The sequence below is a fragment of the Miniopterus natalensis genome, chromosome 8 (genome assembly GCF_054644295.1).
Source record: "Miniopterus natalensis isolate mMinNat1 chromosome 8, mMinNat1.hap1, whole genome shotgun sequence".
Taxonomy (NCBI): domain Eukaryota; kingdom Metazoa; phylum Chordata; class Mammalia; order Chiroptera; family Miniopteridae; genus Miniopterus; species Miniopterus natalensis.
Window position 1 is genome coordinate 26304470 of NC_142088.1, and position 20406 is coordinate 26324875.

Below are 20406 nucleotides of genomic sequence, written 5' to 3' on the forward strand. Positions count from 1 at the left end.
TTTATTGATTTTAGAGAGAGAAAAGGAGAGGGAGAGGAGAGAGACAGAAAAATCAATGATGAGAGAGTCATTGATTGAGCCCACAACCCAGGCATGTGCCCTGACCGGGAATTGAACCCCGATCCCCTGAATCTTCGGTTGATGCTCAACTGCTGAGCGACGCCCGGCCGGGCCTGAATACAATTTTAAATTTACTCAGATTCAAACTAGTTTTCCTGTGACATATTTTGCTTCAATTTTTTTTTCTCTCTACCCTTACCAGATATGTCCTGCATCTGTTTGTCCTCTGGAGGTGCCTTATGATGGATGATACTTGTGTTTTTTAGTATCTTGAGACAGTATGTCCTTAGTTACAAGGTCACTTTTTGGGGCAACTTCTCTTGATAAATAAAAACTTTCTGAATTGAGTACTTCATAAATCCATAATATAAGTAATATTTTCAAATGAATAGTTGATGATTAAAGATAGATTTGCAATAGAAACACAGAGGATATAGAAAGAAAAGTGATGTCAAACTTCATTTTTTCTGTATTACTGTTTTTGTGTTTCTTTGTCATACTAAGCCAGATTGAAGCCTCTTTTCTGATTATTAAAGTAATGCAAGTTCATTATAGACAAGTTGGAAAATATAGAAAAATATAAGGAACACTTGAGTATTCCAGCCAAGCAATAATTACTGTGAACATTTGGGCACATTCCTTTTACAACTTTATTTCAATAATTATTATATACATTTTTAAACCCAATTAAGTTATTATACATATAGCTCTGCAGTGTGTTTTTCCACTTATTATATCATGAGCATTTTCCATGTCATTAAAAATTATTGTAGCCCTGCCAGGTGTTGCTCAGCTGTTGAGCATCAACCTAGGATCCAGGCGATTGGGGTTCGATTCCTGGTTTTGCGGGCTCGATCCCCAGTAGGGGGAGTGCAGGGGGCAGCCGATCAATGACTCTCTCATCATTGATGTTTCTGTCTCTCTCCTTCTCCTTTCCTCTCTCTGAAATCAATAAAGATATATTTAAAAAAATTATTTGGAAAGAAAAAAAATTATTTGGAACATTGCATGATGGCTACATAATATCCTGTAATATGGTTGTGACATAATTTATCTATTCATTTATCTTGGATACTTAGATAGTCTATAATTATTACCGACTGTGATACAGTGACCACTGAATTTATATAATCTTTGGTGGCACATATTTCTTGAACATGCATCTTAATTGTGCTTATTAATGCCATGGCAGATAATTTATTTTTCATATGTAAAATAATTCTTTCCTGGTGTTTCTGCTGCCCCCTTCCCCGCCTTGTACTGAAGGAAGTTTTTAAATTTAAAAAACAATAGCTTTTCTTAAAGTTTGACTGAGATGTTTATATATAAACTCTAAAACAGACTGGTAGGTACAATTACAGATCCTGATGATCGCAGTTTATAATGGAAATGCTAGCAGACCCTTAAATATAGTTTGGGAGGGAAGGGTGGGAGTGAATCCAGTTGTTACAGCCTGTTCCAGGAAAGGCATTTTGGATGAACGCCATCTGCTTTTACAAAGATGTCTTGTGATTTTGGTTTTATCTGCCTCACTTAACCTTTCCCAAAGTGATTGCTGAAACAAATGCATGTAGCACAGTAAAAGGAATTAACATAGTTATAATTCCTCAAGTTAGTTGAAGAAAGGCAGCTCTTTTTCTCCAAAGATGTTACTTGGATTTTGCTAAAAGTCCTGACTTTAAGGCTGGTTTAATCATGTCAGATAACCCAGATCTGGGTGACCCCAGGGGCCAGTTCATCTAGCTAGCTTCCTTCCTGGTGGACTGTCCTTAATCTGCTTAGTGTGTTTGTCACAGAAGTAAAATTCTAAAAACTTCTCGTGATATGTCAATGACTTAGAGTCTTCCCTGCTGAGAATAACATTAATATCTGAGAGTTTACTGACAGTGAGTATATATGCTGTGCCGGGCACCGTCTACTTGCCCATGTGGCTTTCCAGTCCTCTCAAAACTGTGCTCGCTCTGCAGTGTTATCCCCATTTTGTAGATGAGGGAACTAAAGTTTGAGATTAATCATTTGGCCAAGGTCACACAGCTAGTAGGTGTCCCTTTTAACTGCAGAACCAGTGCTATGCTGTATTGCCTACAAGTCATCAGAGAATTCTCAGTCATATCATTAACTGACTAAATGAGAAAATGTCTTAAATTGGATTTTAAAATGTTAAGAAAACAATAAACAAATGTAGCATATGACCATTTATAACTACTAAGTGTCGTAGAATGAACTTGGATATTTAAAGTTTGCCCTTTTCCTCCTTTAAAAAGGGGATACAATAATGTAGGGGGTAAAAATCCTCATTTTTCATTCATCCTGGCTAGAGATCTTGGCAGTCAGGAGTGCAGTTGCTATTACTGTGCCTTTGTCTGTTGTGTGCACAGATTCATACTCCCGGATTCTCCATCGCTTACCTTTTATAAACACCGTGTTGCACTTGGAAGGGGAAAAGTTATTCTTGGCAAAACTCATAGAGCAGAAGTAGCAACTGGGAGCCCCTACCAAGGGATGCAGTGATCCCACGCAGGAACTGTAAGACTGTGTCTAGAATTCAACTAGAATACTGTTTATAATATTGTTCAGTAAGGGAGACAATTATTATTTAGAGTTTACTAGGAAGCAGGAAAACTGTACAATGAGATCTGTGTCCCATGTACTGATGGCTGGAATAATTTATTGATACGTGTGCTTCTTATTACTGTTATCATTGCCAAATATTGTGAAAATCATTAGAGAGCTGATAGGGACCCAGTACTAAATTGACCATTAAAAGCCTGCTTTTTGAGAACAGCCTGAAATAATAGTTTTCATGTCAGCAAAGATTCACAATAAGGGATAGATACCCTATGTACACCCTAAAGTGATAAAGTTCACTGCTGAACATTTTTATTTTGTTTTACAAAATAAAAATAAAAATCAACTATTAGAAGAATTAAATGCAATAAAAAACAAGCTCTATAAAGAATAAGCCTACATTTTCTTTACTAGATTGAACAGATTTAAAATTACTCTGACAAATGTCTGTAAAAGTTTCTAGAGGCTTCCACTCAATTTCTGTACTTATCTCAGATCATAAACAGCCAGTTCATGGCCCAGCGCTGGTCCGTGGCTCATATTTTAAGGAGCACTGTTCCAGACTTAAATACAGATGAAGACTTTTATTCTCGTGTTAGTGTCCTGGCCTGTTTTCATTTCCCCTGTACTGGCTTGTCTTCCTGTTATACTTTTATTTTTAATTTATTTTTATTTTTTTAAGTATATCTTTTTTAAGTATATCCTTAGAGGAAAGGAGAGGGAGAGAGAGAGATAGAAACATCAATGATGAGAGAGTCATTGATCGGCTGCCTAGCCCGCAACCCGGGCATGTGCCCTGACCGGGAATCGAACCCCGATCGCCTGGATCCTAGGTGGATGCTCAACTGCTGAGCCACGCCCAGCCAGGCCCTGTTATACTTCTAAAAAATGGATTGGAAGTAATCATCATGAGCATTGTTAGGTTAAGGAACACTGCAAAGCTACAAAGCTGCATCTCTTTTTGAATTCTCTAATAAAATAAATTTGTAAAATCAAATGTGACATTCACATACATGTGTACATCAGTGTACGGCCCATTATATTTTGAGACTCCAGGCCAATATCTCTTAGAGTATGGTGTAAGGACCACCTGTATCAGAAGTAGCTGGCGTAATTGTATAAAAATGCGCACTCCTAAGACCCACCCTATTCCTACTGAATCAGAATTGCTATGGGTTGCTCTTTGGAGTCTGGATTTTAAACATGAGTCTCACCAGGTGATTCTAATGCACCATAGAGTTTGAGAACTACTCCTTCAGGTTTGGGAACCTGTGTATGGGATTCTGCGTCATCCACCATAGTAGCATATTATAAATGCCTATTCTGACCGTGTTCACCAATGTGAATATATTAGAGTCTCTACATGCGTGAGTTCAGCAGAGAATCTCCAGGGTATGGGGTCATTGCTGTTGCAGCCGTACACAAAGCATTATTGGAAAAAGGTAATGTTCTTATTTTACAGACAGAAACAAAGACCACATATACACAAATAAAAGAATTTTATATCTTTCTCTATTGGTTTCATCTTATTTTCAAAGCTTTACATATTTAAAATCTATTTTTAAATTCACCCTACTCTACAATAATGTACTTTTATTTGTAATAAAAAATAGTATAGCTGGGCCCTCGTGGCTCAGTGGTTGAGCGTCAACCCATGAACCAGCAGATAATGGTTTGATTCCCCATCAGGGCACATGCTTGGGTTGCAGGCTCGATCCCCAGTAGGGGGCATGCAGGAGGCAGCTCATCAATGATTCTCATCGTTGATGTTTCTCTCTCTCTCTCTCTCTCTCTCCTTTCCTCTCTCTGAAATCAATAAAAAAATAATAAAAAAAATAGTAGAGCTACAGAACCCATTAACCATGCAATTAAACAGTTAAGAATTGAATGAGGGAGGTGGGATTATGTATAAACCACCTTAATATTTTATTTAAAAGCACTTGACATGAATATGGGATTAATACAGAACTTATTAATAAGGAAAATATTATATTCTAACATGTTAATACCAAATTCACCCATCAGGGCAAACATCCTATTTTTAGAGCTTCAACATACATGTTAGGGAAAGAAAGGGGGCACTGCTGTAGCTGGGTCTTTAATTCTGTAGTGGAATTACTGAAAGGAAAAGAACCACATCTAGTCTTATTCACGTGTGCCTTGCAGAGTTTTGGCATCTTACATCTGCTTGTGTGTATTGATCTGTTAGCAATCAAAAAGGGAGGGTCATTTATTCTTATGTATGAAAGCAATGGATCAGAATCCTGACGTTTTGGCTTGAATGGATATTGATATCCACGAAAGATGAGAAAATTAGTTCTTTGGGGAATTTACTCTCTTCCAAAAAGTAATTAAAATTTCCCAGATAAAACTGCAAAATAGTAAGAAAGTAACGTGTCCATATTTACTTTTCCTGAACTCAGAGTAGGACAGAAGTGTTGCTGTTGTAAAATTGTGCTGGCTCCTGGAAAATCTTCCTCTGCGCTTCTCAACCTCGCCTCTGTGTGCCCTTGATCAGGTGGCTGGACCTCTCCCAGCTGTTTCCTCGACCTGGGGCCAGTGACACCTCTCCAAGCTGCTGAGAGAATTCCATCAGTTAACGAATCTGAAATCCCCAGCGCAGTTCTTGGCCCTTGGTGAATGATAGTTAGTTATTGTTGTGGGAAGTTGTGTATTTGGGAAATGTGTGGATAAGCTTTAACATCATGCAGACTCTGGATTTGAAATCCAGCTAGTTTCTTGCTGGTTATTCGATCTTTCTGTCCCCCAGCCTTCTTCATTTGTGAAGCGAGGATTGTAATAACTGTGCTAGAAGGTTGCTCTGAGGATTAAATGAGGGAATGTGAGTACACACTTCCAGTGCCTGGAATGTAGTAAGTTTTTGTTATTTTTAGTAAATTTGATTGCCTACCATATTCTAAGCTAAATTTTAAAAAAACACATATTTCATGTGCATGTGTCTGTTTGGTTTTCATTTGAGGTCCTCCCCTTGATCTTTTAGCAGCTGACTCATTTTTGACATATTTTCCAAAACCCTTTCTGATTTACACACAAGCTGATGTCTAGCTCCATTAGAAGATCTGGGGAACCTGAAAACACAGTGGTGATGAGGTGAGCATTCATCTGGCTTCTTTATGAACACAATGTTAGAAGGAAAAGCAGCTGATAAAAATTGGGACAGACAAGCAGACACTTGCTGCAAAACTTAAATAGTGCACATGAGTGATGTCAGACGCAGAGCATAAACTATTGATTTTTTCCATTGTCCATTTGTATTGCAATCTAAGAATTATATCTTTTCTCTGTTTTATTCTTAAAAAATATTCTGTGAGCTTTGGGAATAAGCTACTTTAGTTAAGTGATGTCTTTCTTTTTCTATGATTAAACCTTTTAGCACCCGGGAATCACAGCCCCACTCCCCATTAGCTTCGCTAGATCAATAGCTTAGAATGTTGAGACCTGTGATAACCAACTGGGCTTTCAGGAGACTTTGTGGCGATGAGAGAAGGGACAATTTCCATTCCCTAATTTTTAAGCCTAGAGGCTTAAAACTTCTAGTTTGTTCTTTACCGCCTCGCCTCTCCCTTATTCTCTGTGCTCTAGTCCCAGCAGTCTTCCTTCGGCCTTTGAAGGTGCCACTCTGCCTCCCACCATACGACCTCTGTGGAGCTCCTCTGGATGGAAAGATCTCTCTTTCCTCCTCCCACCCCTCCCTGCCTTGCTCCTGGTCGTCCTTCAGAGTTTAGTTCACACACCTGTTCCTTGAGGGAGCTTTCTCTCCTTCCCTGGCCTGGGTCATGCCGTGCAGGCAGCTCAGCCATTCCCTTACAACACTCTCTCCTTCCTTTGTAGCACGTATCATAATAACTAACCATTTTATATATGTTATTTAGTGGATTTTTTCTCTCTCTAAAATAGAAGCTCTGCAAGAAAGGCAGGAGCTGTGCTTGTCTTGTTTACAGTTATCTCCCAGTGCCTAACACCATGTGATATAGTAAGTGAAAATGCTGAGGTGTTCTAGAATGCAATATTACTATCAGTGCGCTTCCCTGTTGGTTTGTTGCTGATTTTCTTTTGGCCTGTCTTCCCAGAGGGGTGTGGGTTTGGAGAAAGGAACAGTAGCATATGTAAGTTTTGGGGTTTGACACTATGCTTCTCTGGCTGTACCTTCGCAAGCCGATAGCTTACTGTGATTGAGAGGGTACTGGCTGAATGACCTGTGTTTGAGAAATACCATCCCCGTGAAAGGGTGTGTGAATATGATGGCCTTAAGTCTGAGCTCCAACACGTATCTAACCTCTCTTGCTATAAGTTTCTTTCTTGATCAGCTTGGAAATCTCATTCCATTAGGACAGTGGCTTATGCTGTGGGAAAGTGGGTTTCCTTTACATAGGAAAAAAGCCTGTTTGTCATACATCAACATCAGTGACACGTGGGTGGACCAGAACCTAGAGTTCAGCTAAAGTGACATATCTGGAAAATGTTACAATATTTGGAAGGCGAAGAATCATGGCTTGGAGGGCCAGAGTGGTGGAAGCATCAGGCGGGGTCCAGAACCTGGAAGTGAGTGGCGGTAACAGCTGCACCGTGACCGGAGTGCGTGAGCCCAAGGAGAGTCTGGTGGGCCATAGCTAGGAAGTAGGCAAGAGTTCAAGATTATATACTTTCTTTGAGGATGAAAACAGAGAGGCTGACTTTGCTGAGAAGTCTGTTGTTCATAGGCTGTAGTTATCTTTGAGGCCAGTGAATCATGCTTTCTAGATTTATTTTTTCTAATCTCCTAATGGTGACTGAGGCCACTGTGGGCCCGTTGGCTACCTGTGTATTAGTGAGGTCACTGGCATTTTCAGTGTTATTTGAGGGAGGCAGCATATTGTAAATGAGCATAGGCTTGAGTATCATTCAGATCTACCTTTAAATCCTGGCTGTTGTCACTTCCTCTCTGTGAGCCTCAGTTTCCTCATCTGTAACATGGGCCTAATAACACTGTGGACCTCAGCCTTAGAGCACAGTAGCACTCGTTAGAGATGAAAGCATCTACTATGTGTCCTTGGTACATAGTAGGCATTTTGTACATGCTTGCTATTATTGTTATTTGCTAGGACACACCCACCCAAAAATCTGCCATGTATTGTTCTAAGACTCAGTTGGGTTTGCATGTCTGAAAGAGGCCTGGTCGGGGGGGGGGGGTGATTCTGCAGTTCAGGCTTGCTGTGTTCACTCAGTCTATTCCAGAGCCAGCGCAAAGCTCTGTGGGCCCTTGAAGCTTCATCACAAACTATGTCTGGGTTAAGGGAGCAGTAGGGAGGAGACTGCAGCCACCAAATGTTGTATGGAGCTCAAATCCAGTCTGCCTCTCTACATAGCAAAAGCATTTGACAAACGAGGACATTCATCTTGCTTTCCTGAAAGTTTGCTAGAAAGATAGGGTCTTGCATCCTTTGGTTGCATTTACCCATCAACCAGCACTTAAAAATTGCAGTGACTTCCCTGGGTGAGTCAACAGCTTTAAAAGGCCCCTTTCTACATTAAAGCACAATGCGTCTGAACCAGGGATCCCCAGCCTCTTCCCAACATTAGACAAGAGCACCAGCTAGAGGGATGATTGTATTTAGTTTTGCATTAAAAGTGAGATCTAAAAATAACTTCTGGATTGCTAACCACAATTTTGGCTTTTCATTAAAGCTATGCAATGTTTGAGTTTGATTCCCTTTTTATAGTTTGAAATTACAAGTCCACAAACTCCACTCTGGATTGGTTGGGGTACTGTAAGCCTATTTCAGTAACCTAAATGAATGTTATATCTGATTAATGGAATTAGTAAATTAGACTTCCCGGATAGTGGCCACTATTTTGAGTATATCAAACGAGAAGCTCTCCTCTTCATGATAAGTCAGCTTGTTGACATCAGCTCACACACAGCTCAGGGGGGGGGGGGGGGGGGTGTGTGTGTGTGTGTGTGTGTGTGTGTGTGTGTGTGTGTGTGTGTGTGTGTGTGTGTGTGTGTGTCTACACACATAACTCATTCTTTGGAATTCTCCCATGGAAAAGCAAAGGAAGGAAGCTGACGGGAGGATGGGGCGATTGCATCCTGTACCCTTCCCAGGGGTGCGGCCCCACTGCCTCAGCTGAAGGGACACTGAGAGGTCCTGTTTTTTCACTTAGGATGCCTAAACAATGATAAGTCTTGATGAAAGGCGGCAGCGGCCCTCAGTGCTGTTCCTGGCGGGGCGGGAGTCTCCTGGTTGAGGTCTTCTGGGCTCCCACATAGTATTTTATTTCCAGAACTTTGGGGGGAGAAGAAAAGAAGCAGGAGCATCAGTGCAGTGGACCCGCCGAGCTCTCAGAGCCACGTTAGGATTCCAGACCCACCCTCACCTCAGTTCTGGCCGCTCCTATGAATGAAGTTGCCGGTGGGAAGGTCAGGTACATGATTTTCAGGAGAAGGAAACATGTTTCTTTGCGCTGCTTCCTAAATCTGACTTGAAACGATGGCGGCTACTGTGGCAAAGGCAGAGAGGAGCTCTTTGCGATTATGTGAGGTAAGGCATTAGAAGGTTCTGTGAAATGAATTGCACTGTCGCCTGATTTCTGTGTCTGTTTGGGATTTACAGTTCTCTCTGCCTTTCTCCTTGAAATGTTTTAAATGTGGTCCCCTTCCAGTTTGCTTAGGGACAGTTATTAACTTGCCGTGTGATGCATTTATCACATTTAGTCATTTGACAATTCAAAACAGGAGATCAGTGCTGGGATTAAAATACGTAAAACTTGTAGAAATAAATGTGCAGTCCCTTCATTGTGAGTTTCTAGAGTCCTGCTGGTTTTAAATAAATTATCTTACTATGGTGTCAAGCACAGGTCCTATAAGAATGCTTTTGAAATGGCATTTGATTGAGTCTACATAGATTTCATGACAGGTTATCTGCCTCCAGAATAATTGATGGATTTTAAAACTCTTCTCTCAGGCAATGAGATGTTAAAAAGAATTTATTTATCATATAATGTTTATATGGACAAGTATTCATAGATAGTCACATTCTAGAGGCTGTTGATTTGACAACAATCTTACAAAAAGAACTTTAACTTGAGAATAAAACCATGTCTTTTTAAAAAGATTTCCTTATGGCCGCTGTGGCAAACTGGCCCACTTTTCTGTAGGCCTTCTAACCTGGTTTAATTAATTATTTAAAAACTGGGATGAAGCCCGGCCGGTCATGGCTCAGCGGTTGAGTGTTGACCTAGGATCCAGGCGATCGGGGTTCGATTCCCGGTCAGGGCACAGGCCTGGGTTGCGGGCTCGATCAATGACTCTCTCATCATTGATGTTTCTCTCTCTCCCTCTCCCTTCTTCTCTCTGAAATCAATAAAGGTATATTGAAGAAAAAAAAAACTGGAATGAATACAGGGCAAATTTTCAGTTCTATTCTAATCCTTTACAAAGTAGTTTGTCAAATAAAATTTTAATTTTTTTTGGCTATAAAATGACAATCAGTGGTTCTCAAGGGGTTGAGAATTTTTTTTCTTATTGTTGCATAGGATGCAACTGGCATTTAGTGCCTGAGATGCCAGAGTTCCTAATGCATTGGACAGAGCCTCACAAAGAATTATCTGCTGGAATGCCAGTAGCACCCTCATTGAGCAACATTGGTATATTCTCAGTTTAATTAAAAATAAGTTGACAACCTAGTAAAGATTCAGGTGAGCAGCCTAATCTCTGAGAAGGTCATTCGTCTTTTGATTAAGCCATTTGGGGAAGGACTGATAGGGAGCATCCCACTTCTGCAAAATTATTCTTTAGGATCAGTAGCAATGAATGTTCCAGAAAGGTTGCTCCCTCATACTTTTAATTAATATATTCAGACCCAGTAGGATTAGCTCCTACAAAGTTAGCTATTGCAGTTCTCGATCCTTATTGTATGAGCTCATTAAATCAAAGGAGTAATTTACCCCTAACTGAAGGATGTTTTTGTGCTAAACATAATATTTTATAATGGCTGTACATTTCTCAGAGTCTTCTGCTGTCATGTGTAATGTAAAAATAACATCCTGGCCCTAGCCAGTTTGTCTCAGTAGTTAGAACATTGGCCTGTGGACTGAAGGGTTCAGGTTCGATTACAGCCAAGGACATGTACCTCGGTTGCAGGCTCTATCCCCTAACCCCGGTCAGGGCGTGTGCAGGAGGCAACCGTCAGTGTCTCTCTCTCTTTCTCTCTCTTCTCCCACTCTCTCTGAAAAACAATGGAAAAAATATCCTTTGGTGAGGGTTAAAAAAAAAAAAGTAACATCCTGTAGGATCTAGAGGTTGCTTTTAAACTTCATTTAGTATTAAAAGGGATTACCTTTGAGTGAGAGCATAGTGTATGCATGGTATTTTTAAAAAGTGATCAGAGGAAAGGAAGGATATGTCATTAAAACACTGTCATTCCTGACAACATTTTACACGCGTGGTGCTGAGACAGTTTCCCAAGTTAAGCACTGTACCCCGAGCCCGGGTTTTATTGTGCCGGGAGGTGAGGGCACCTCTCCGAGCCTTTATTGAGCCAGGCTTCGAGCTCGTTGGCAGGCCTCTAAGCCTTCGGCGATCTCCCGTCCGAGAGCTGGGCGGCGGCGAGACGCTGAGACTGCGCCGTGTGGGCAGTGGGCACCTTGAGCTGTCGCTGTACGAAAGCCGGCGCTTGTGTTGTCTGGTCGTTTGACAGCCTTTGCTTAAGAAAGCAGAGTCTCCGAAAACATACAAATAAGCTTTCTTTTGTTTTAATTTATGCATATTTATGAGAAATTAGAATGAAACAAATCTATTTAAAACAAATAAATTTTAAAAGTAAAAATTAACAAAATGAAGTTGTGCTTTTGAGTATTAAAAATAAACATAGCCCTGGCTGGTTTTGCTCAGTGGTTAGAGCATTGGCTCATGGACTGAAGGGTCTCAGGTTCGATTCCTGGTCAAAGGCACGTGCCTCGGTTGCAGGCTCGCTCCTGGGCCCTGGTCTGGGCGTGTGCGGGCGGCAAGCAATCGATGTGTCTCTGTCACATCGATGTTTCTCTCTCTCTCCTCCCTCTCCTCCACTCTCTCTAAAAAAATCAATGGAAAAAAATATCCTCGACTGAGGATTAAAAATAACAATAACTAAAAAAAATAAACATAGATAGCTCCCTTTGAAAGAAGTATGAAATGGATTGAAAAATTTAAAAAACACACAACATGGTTAGTTCCTAATATATGCCAGATTCAATACTCCTCACAGCTTTCTGGGCTAGGTGCTGTTATCATTTTATAGAATAAAGAAATGCAGTCTCTACAGTTTTAAGACTTGTCCAAGGCCATACATCCAGTAAATGGGAGAAATAAAGTTTAAACTCAGGACTGCTGTTTCTTGACGTTCTGGGGTCTCATGCTCGCCTAGCAGACCCAGCCTGGCAACGTCATTGCCAAGCGGTGTCCTCCTGTCGTAGCACCTATAATAAATGATATGTACCTCAAAGCAAAAAGCATACTTCTCCCGGCGAACAGAGGGAATGTGTGGACTAAAATGCTGGTGATATAGTAAGTATGTTCTGCTAAGTGTTTTATGGAGTTGTAAGTGATGGAGAATTATAGTTTGACTGATTGAGGTTGAGTGAAAGTGGGACTTTCAGGAGTTGGTGGAATAAAGAGAGGGAGGAGAAGAGCATGGTGGACTTAGGGAGTGAGATTACAGGATGGTGGTTGATTGGAGAGAGCTTGGAGGTGGATGAGTCACCTCACAGGGTCACTGGGCTGCAGAGTCTGGACTTGGTGCACAGCCTTTTGCACCAGGGGTGGCTATTTATAGCTGCCGCAGCTCTGTCTGCACAGGAAAGATGGATATGGGAGGAGGGTCATGTTTAGGTTATGCTCCCACACTTGGTGCTGGGCCTGCGCATGAAGCACTGGGAGCCATCCTCTCTTGTCCTTGTGAAGTCCACGCTGCAGGCAGCAGCCACAGTGATTTTTTAAAAATGCAGATCATGTCACTCTCTGCTTTGAATTCTTCAGTGACTTTCCATGATCGTCCGAATATAATGCAAACTCTTCTCCCTAGATAGCGCGGTGTAGTGTCGAGGAGCATGGTCTCTGGGCAAGACAGTCTATCTACTCTGCACGTACTAGTTTCGGGATCTTGGGCAAATTTCTTAACTTCTCTTTGCCTTAGTTTCTCCATCATTAAAAATCTGATAATAGTACCTCAAAGGATCATTAGCAGTTTCAATGAATTAATAAAGGCAAAACAGTAGGACAGTGCCTGGTACCTAGTACGCTCTACAGTGTTCGATATTATTAAGGTCTTCAAGGTGGCCCTGCCTGTCTCTGATCTTCTACTCTCCGCCTCGTTTACTGTGCCCTAGCTGCATCACTTTATTGTTCATCAGAATACAGTAGGCTTGTTCCTGTTTCAAGGTCTTTGCATTTTTGTTTTCGTCCCTTTCCCAAGTTTCCCTAAAGAAAATGCCCTCACTTAATTCAGGTCCCTGTTCAAATGTTTCCCTAAGCAGCCTGTGTAAAATAGTGCTCTCCCACCGGCCTCTCTTCCCTCCCCACACTCCCCTGGCTCTCCTCCTTCAAGCCGTGCTATGACTACCTGACATCACGTTATATGGCTGTAACACATATACATTATTTCGCATACTTATTGATCACTGCCCCCACTGGACAAAATCTCCGTAAGGAAAGGGTCTTTGAGTCTCTTATTCCCCCTGGAATCCCTGTCACTTAGAGTATTGCCTGGCAGATAGTGGATGCTCAATAAATATTTGTTGAACTAATTTTAATAAGTTTCATTTTCTCCATCAGTTTTAGAATTGGTTTTCTTTCTTTTCTTTAGGCCTAAAAGTGTTCCTTCTAACTCTAGTTAGCCCTTTGTCCCTTGCCCTGAATTATAGACCTTTAGAAAAAGATTATTTACTCTTTCTCATGAAAGTTCTTTAGCAATAGGAAGTCTAGTTCTAACCTGTCAGTCTTGGGGCATGAAATAAGATTGAAGCATTTAGTATCATTGTTATAGAATATTACTGATGGGCCTAATATTGGATCTTGTGCTCAGGTGTTTACCAAGCTACCAAATGCTGGCCATACTTGACCCTTTAAAAGATCTTGGGCTTACATTCTCATCATAAAAGTGTAATTGCTGGAGGAAAATTGCCTTGCAAACTGTGATGGGGAAAATTATGTACTGACAGCAATATATACTTTGGAGAGACTGAAAATTTTTAAGCTTCAAATTTTATAAAACACCTAATTTTTTCCAATAGTTTTATCATGAGATTGGATAAAACAATTACAAATTGCATGTTCTGTTTTCACAATGATGTTTATTATACATTTTTAACAATAGTCAAATGAAACATAGATTTCTTGTTTGATATAAGTAAGCCTTTGGTAATTTATCCATTTGAGGTATTATTAAGGAATTTGCATTTCTTAAATTCTCCATAGGAAAACATTCAGTTGGGGAAAAAAATCTTAATTTAGAAATGCTCAGAATCTTTGTCAGGAAAGAATTTAAGATGTTTCAGAGGCCTTTATCTGAAACTGGTCATGTGATCTTAGGTAAGTCAATTCATCTTTTTGTGCATTGATGTGACCAACTGTAAGATATAAACAAAGTTGAATGTCAGCTCAGCACAGCAGTGTGGTTGAATTAAGTTAATTAGAAATTCTTGCTATACAGAAATTTTAAATAAACAGCTTTTGTTAAGTTAGTCTAATGAAGCTTACCATAGAATTTGCAATATTGCCTTTGTTTTTCTTTATTCTGAACAAGATGGAGATTTCTTTAAAAAGGCTTTATGCATTCCTTGGTGTGAATTTTATTTCTCTTTTGTATATTTTAAAAATATAATACTAATATTAAGTTAATGTCATACAATCAAAAAAAAACTTTAGGATATCTTTCAGCATCTACTATGTGCCAGGTATTGTTTTAGTCACTTGAAATACATCAGTGCATGGAATGGACAAAAGTCTTGACCTCTTGGATTTTACATTCTAGAGAGAAAGGCAGACAAGCTACAAGCAGTATATGTAGATTATATAGTATGCTAGATGGTGATAGGATTATAGAAAAGAAATAGAGTGAAGTCAGATGGTCCAAGAATGCTAGAGGAGTTGCACTTTTAAGTGGGGCAGTCAGGGTAGATTTCATTGAGAAGCTGATGTGCAAGCAAACAGAAAAAGCATCAAAGGAGAGAATTGAGCTATAAGGATATATGAGGGGAAACTACCAGACAAATGAACCTTGAGGCAGAATCCTGGCCACACTTTTGAGGACATGTAGAGGAGGGAAAAAAGCCTTTCCTCTCTCCTCCTAGATTCAAATACTGAGACTGCAAATCAGATTGACAAGAGATAGATTAACAGAAGAAAAGGCATACACATTTCATTAGTTGTAAATTTTTAATTTCTGTGTGCATGGAAACCTTCATGGAAATGAAATGAAGACTCGAAGAACTGGTTAATCTCAGGAGCTTATATACCATTTTAACAAGGAGCAATAAATTGTGGAGAAGTAACCAGACAAAGGAAAGGAGGTTCGGGCTTCTGAGGGTGGTTAATTGTGAGAAGGCACAAATATCCCCAAGGCCAGACTTTGCAGACTTGTCATCAGCTCTTCTTAGCCTCCACTGCCTTTTCTGTCCTGTAATGTGCTTTTTCTCCCATCTCTGGAATAGTATAATCATCTAATTCTTATGGTTTCATTAAGAAAATTGCCATTCAAGTGGATCCAAAGCCATAGTCACCGGTGGGTGCATTCTCAGCTGGTGGCATGGTGTCATCATTGCAGTCTCCAAGCATGACAGTCACACTCTTTTTTCCATCCAGAGAGGGTTTCAGTGTATGGAATTGACTTCTAGGGAGATTGGGTTAAAAACGAATGCCAAATTTTCAAATTTATCTGGAAGTATGTTAATGATTCTCACAGCACTGAGTAAGATTGGTGCTCTGTTTGATACAATCACTGGTAAAGACTCACCCCTCCCCACAATGTAGTTTCCATCTCAAAGTCATTGTTAGAGTTTCCTTCTCACATTGCAGTGGGATTCCACAACCTGCCTAGTCCATGCTGGTAAATTTGCAAAGTTTTAACAGTCAAGTGGCCTCTGTGGAGGTGTGTGTTTGGCCCAGGTCCAGAATGATCATTTTGATTCAAATTGTAGCTTAGTATTAGTCTCCAAATCCCAAATCCTAGACAAGGCATCTAATTTCTGAGTGTAACTGGAATAAAGCGAGGTCCCTTTATGGTCCAATCTCAGGACATAGTTATTCAATTTGTATCCAAAAGGTAATCTAAAATCAGTTTAGATATTTATGCCATTTTTAAAGAAAATGTAAGGAGGGATTATTTTAAAGCAAAGGAAAATTTGTAAGCATTACTTTTTATTCTCTGGCACAGCTTGTCTCATGGCATCTTTCTCATAAAAGTTCTCATCTTTTCTCAAGTCCCCTGGGTTGATTGATAGAAGAGTGAATACTTTTTTAAAAAGTTCCTACTTTATCTCCAGTACTGTATGGAGGTTTTGGAAATATTACTATAGACATTGAAACATTTCCAAATCCAAATTATGTCTGGATATGTTTGATATGTCTGGTCATGTCTCCTGTATATTCTCTTATTATCTTAAAAGCCGATTCCTGAACATTTTCTTGAATCTAAAAGCCACATACAGGAGAAAATTACTCTTTTAAAGATAATTTTAACATTGGCTTTTGTGTATGAAATATTACAGGGAAGGAAGAGTTTGAAAAAAACTTAAAAAGCTTTATGCTCTACATTATTTTACCTTTTCGTGGCATTTAAAAAAAGAATTTATTTAGTTTTAAAAATACTACTTACAATCGCATTATAGGTTAATAGAATTAATCCTGCTTCTCCGAGTAAAAAAAGGATTATGTGCTGAGGCCCAGGAAACAAGAGAAACTTTTACCACTGAATTCTGCTCTAAATATGGCCCCCTGTTTGCTGTTTCTGATGACTATTCATGGACCTCCCCCCCCCCCCCCCCCCCCCGAAATAAATGAGCACTGAGAGGTAAAACAGTATGTCTACTGGAATGGACGGGACAGCTTAATGACCAGCTTAAATGAGTAGATTTCCCAAAGGGTATCTCCATGCACATCTCCCAAGGACACTTCAAATCCGATTGACCTGGAGCCATATTAAATGTGCACGGTCCCAGGGAGGATTCCCACTGCACTGTCACCTCCTTATGGCAGGAAATGCATGTTCTTGATCTTCATATAGGCAGTCAGTAAACACCTTACGAAGGAAGGAAGGAAGGAAGGGAGGGAGGGAGGGAGGGAGGGAGGGAGGAAGGAAGGAAGGAAGGAAGGAAGGAAGGAAGGAAGGAAGGAAGGAAGGAAGGAAGGACCAATGAAAGGGATCATAGACAGAGATGCACATGGTCCAGAGCATGGCTGTGATTGCTCAGTTTCCCTGGAAATAGCCATGAACAGAATTTTTCCGTGTTTGTGGTACCTGTATCAGAATCACCTGGTTGGGGTGCTTGCTAAAATTCAGATTCCTGCATCCTGACTCATAGCTACTGAATCAAAATGTTGGGAAGAGCGGAACAGGAATCAGCATTTTGAAGAAGCCCTCAGGATATTCATTGTGAGCGATGGAATTGGGCAGTCATTGCCCTGGAGGATCAGTTAGTTAAAGGGGAAGGTAGCCAATGGTGCTTTGTTACCTACTGAATATGCAGGAAATGTTAAATCTGCTAATGTAAAAATTTGTTTAAGACCCCCAAGGTGTTCCTCCTGGAAATCATGTGGTTTTTATTAAGGAAAAGGGACTTGTTGCTCATGTAACTAACCAGATTTGAGAAAATTATCTGAGTCACTATTCTCTATAGTTAATAGAAGAGAGTTAGTTGTGTGTGGTATAATCTTATACCTCTTCTCCTTTATTTACTGAGTCCAAACACTTTGTTTCTCCCCCGGAGAAGCAGACTTAACAGAAGTAATTTCAGTATTAATAACAATTAATTAGAATAACTCTAAAGAGTAATTTTTAAAAATACCAAATGAAATGATTTGGGAAAATATAGATGACTATAATAAGGCAAGATTTTTCTAATGTTTTCTTGATCATGTTTCCCCATTAATCTCAAACAGATAGATATGAAAATTATATTAGAAGGATTTTAGGACTTTTTTGGTGTGCTTTGTTTTTCCTATTTAGAGAAAATGTACTGCCAGCTTGACTTGTAAGAGAAAAAAGAACGTATATGAGACATAAGTGGACAAGCTTTATATAAACCTTCCCAAACAAAATTAGATTTAGAGAAGGTTTTACAGTACATGAATTAAACATCTCCAGTGTTTCTTTTGTAATTATATTTCAGCCAGAAAGTTACCTAAGTGTCTTGAATATACACTCCTATATAATATAGACTCTATTATAACTGGAAAATGGGCACTTTAATCCTAGTAGGAAGGGAAATAAAGGAAGGTTGTGGTCAAAGAGCAAAAGCAAATGTAAAACCAGGAAAATATGCCTTAGGGGAGTTGATGTGTTTCTAGGTTGAGGGGAAGAAGCTAAAGATCAAAGTGAGGGAAGGTGACTGATGGAGGGGATTGGGTCAAGGGCACTACCATAATGGGTTAGAGCCTGGGCAAGAAGGCAAGAAGGCAGAATGGATGTAGAAAAGATGGTAGGTAGTAGGGAGATGAGGCCTCATGTCTTCCACCTTTGGATGGTACCCTGCTCCAAGTAAGAGGTTGGAAATTAGGTAGGGGATGTGAGACAGTGCAACAGATTTGCATAGTTAAGAGAAATGGGGAAAAGAAATGAGCAAATATAAATGGAACAATTGGTAATTGGTTTTAAAGACTGATGATATTTCTTTGCTCTGTCAGAACCTTTGTTTAGTCAAAGGAAGTAACAGATTTATAATGACATCTATATTACCCTTGTAGGGGATTTAAAACCCTTTCTTTGGTATACCATTTTATACTCAGTTAATTTTTTTTATTTGTAGTAGGGGCATTTTCAAAAGACTGAATTACCTAATGTAGATGTTAAATGAGGGTAGAAACAACAATACAGGTATGGTAAGACCAAATCACAGCGATTTTTAGGATGATGGTATATCTGTTAGGAATTGTATTCAACTGCAGGTAGCAGAAACCCAACCACAGGGACTTAACCATATAGCATTTTATTTTCGCCTAGGCAGCAAGAAGCCTGAAGGTCATTCAAGGCTCAAAAAATCATCATGGTTGCTTCTAGCTTCTTGTTCTGCCATCCTTAGCACGTGGTTCTCATCCAAGAAAAGGGGAGGGGGAAGAGCAAAATGATGACTGAGTCTGTCTTTTTATTAATGAGAATAATAATAGCTTTCCCAGAAGCCCCACGCAGTAGACTTCCACTTACATCTCACTGGCCAGAATTAGGCCACATGCCACCCTTAGCTACAAGGAATTTGAAGAGATAAGTATTTTTAACTGGGCACATTGCTGCCTTGGACAAAACTGGGGTTCAGCTGGCAAGGAAGAAGCTCATTGGAGGAGCAGTAGGCAGGATCTGCTCTGAGGAGCCACAGGACATCTCTCAAGTGCAGTTTTAGGTGATTGCCTGAGTGCCTTCTAAATATTAGCATTGTGCTTTTATTTCTATGAAGGATGGAGTCGTGTCCTTGTATTGTTTGTTCAGGCGTGGAGGTGATGCCATGAGTGGGTTATGCCTTTCCATTTCTATAAAAAACAGTGGCTGCTTCTTGGACTTTCACTAAAAGAATCTTTGACTTATAATGTACTGAATGCAAATCTCATGAAAAGACTGGACCGTTCCTCCCAGAATTCTCTGGCTTATCAATATGATGACACAGGGAGCCCCAAGGATGATGGCAGACAGAAAGTCCCTCAAAGCTGGATTATCTGACCCCTCACCTTTTGTTTCTTTCATGCTCAAAAGAAGAAAGGTTTTGCCTTGGCCTGTGGCTCAGTCAGCAGGAGTGTCGTCCCGTATACCAGAAGGTTGCTGGTTTGATCCCCAGTCGGGGTGCAAACGGGATGCAACCGATTGATGCTTCTTTCTCACATCCATGTTTCTCTCTCTCTCCCCCTTCCTTTCTCTCTAAAAATAAAAACATATATTTGGGTGAGAATTAAAAAAAAAGAAGAGAGGTTTCTCCTCTCAGGACTATTCCCTGGGGCTCGGGACCTTTCCTCTTTCATTTTTTAGTACAGCTCTTGGTTCGCCCTGCCTGGTGCATTCCCGCTCTCAGTTAAAGTACGTTCCCAATCTTTCCTCCTGGCAAGGGGATTTGGGGAAACAAATGAGGTACATTTGACTCTTAGAGTCAGTGTCACGGTACACTTTTTTGTGCACCTGTGAAACTCTGAGTGGTCTCCTTTTCATGTTACCAGTTTCATTTCCTATTCTAGGGCTCTAGGACAGGGCTTCTAATTAGCGAGATGTGAGCCAGTTATATAGAATATGAGTCCCTTCAGCCTTCAGGGTGGGGGGCAGAGCCTGGGCAACCAGAATGTCCCTGCTTGTTGTCTGAAGTTGTGTCTCTACCATTTACCCCAGTGTGCCTATAGATATTACCATTTTCTGTGGGTCATGAGGTCAGACAGCTTGGAAAATGCTACTTTCAGGCCTGTTCTTTGGATCTGTCCTTTCTACCCTCCTTTCCTACCAAAGTCTAAACGCTGTCTCTTTCCTTTTTTTATATTGACTTGAGGTCTCCTGCCTTTGGCTTTTCGTAAATGATTTTTCTAGCAGATGTGATGACCTGGACTCTGTTTGTGGC

The 20406-nt window shown here is 40.3% G+C and overlaps 1 protein-coding gene across 1 annotated transcript in view; it reads left to right on the top strand.

Annotated features, from left to right (window-relative positions):
* The window catches only part of HECW2 (HECT, C2 and WW domain containing E3 ubiquitin protein ligase 2), a 291378-nt gene that overhangs the window by 136975 nt on the left and 133997 nt on the right, over window positions 1-20406 (top strand). The window lies entirely within an intron of this gene.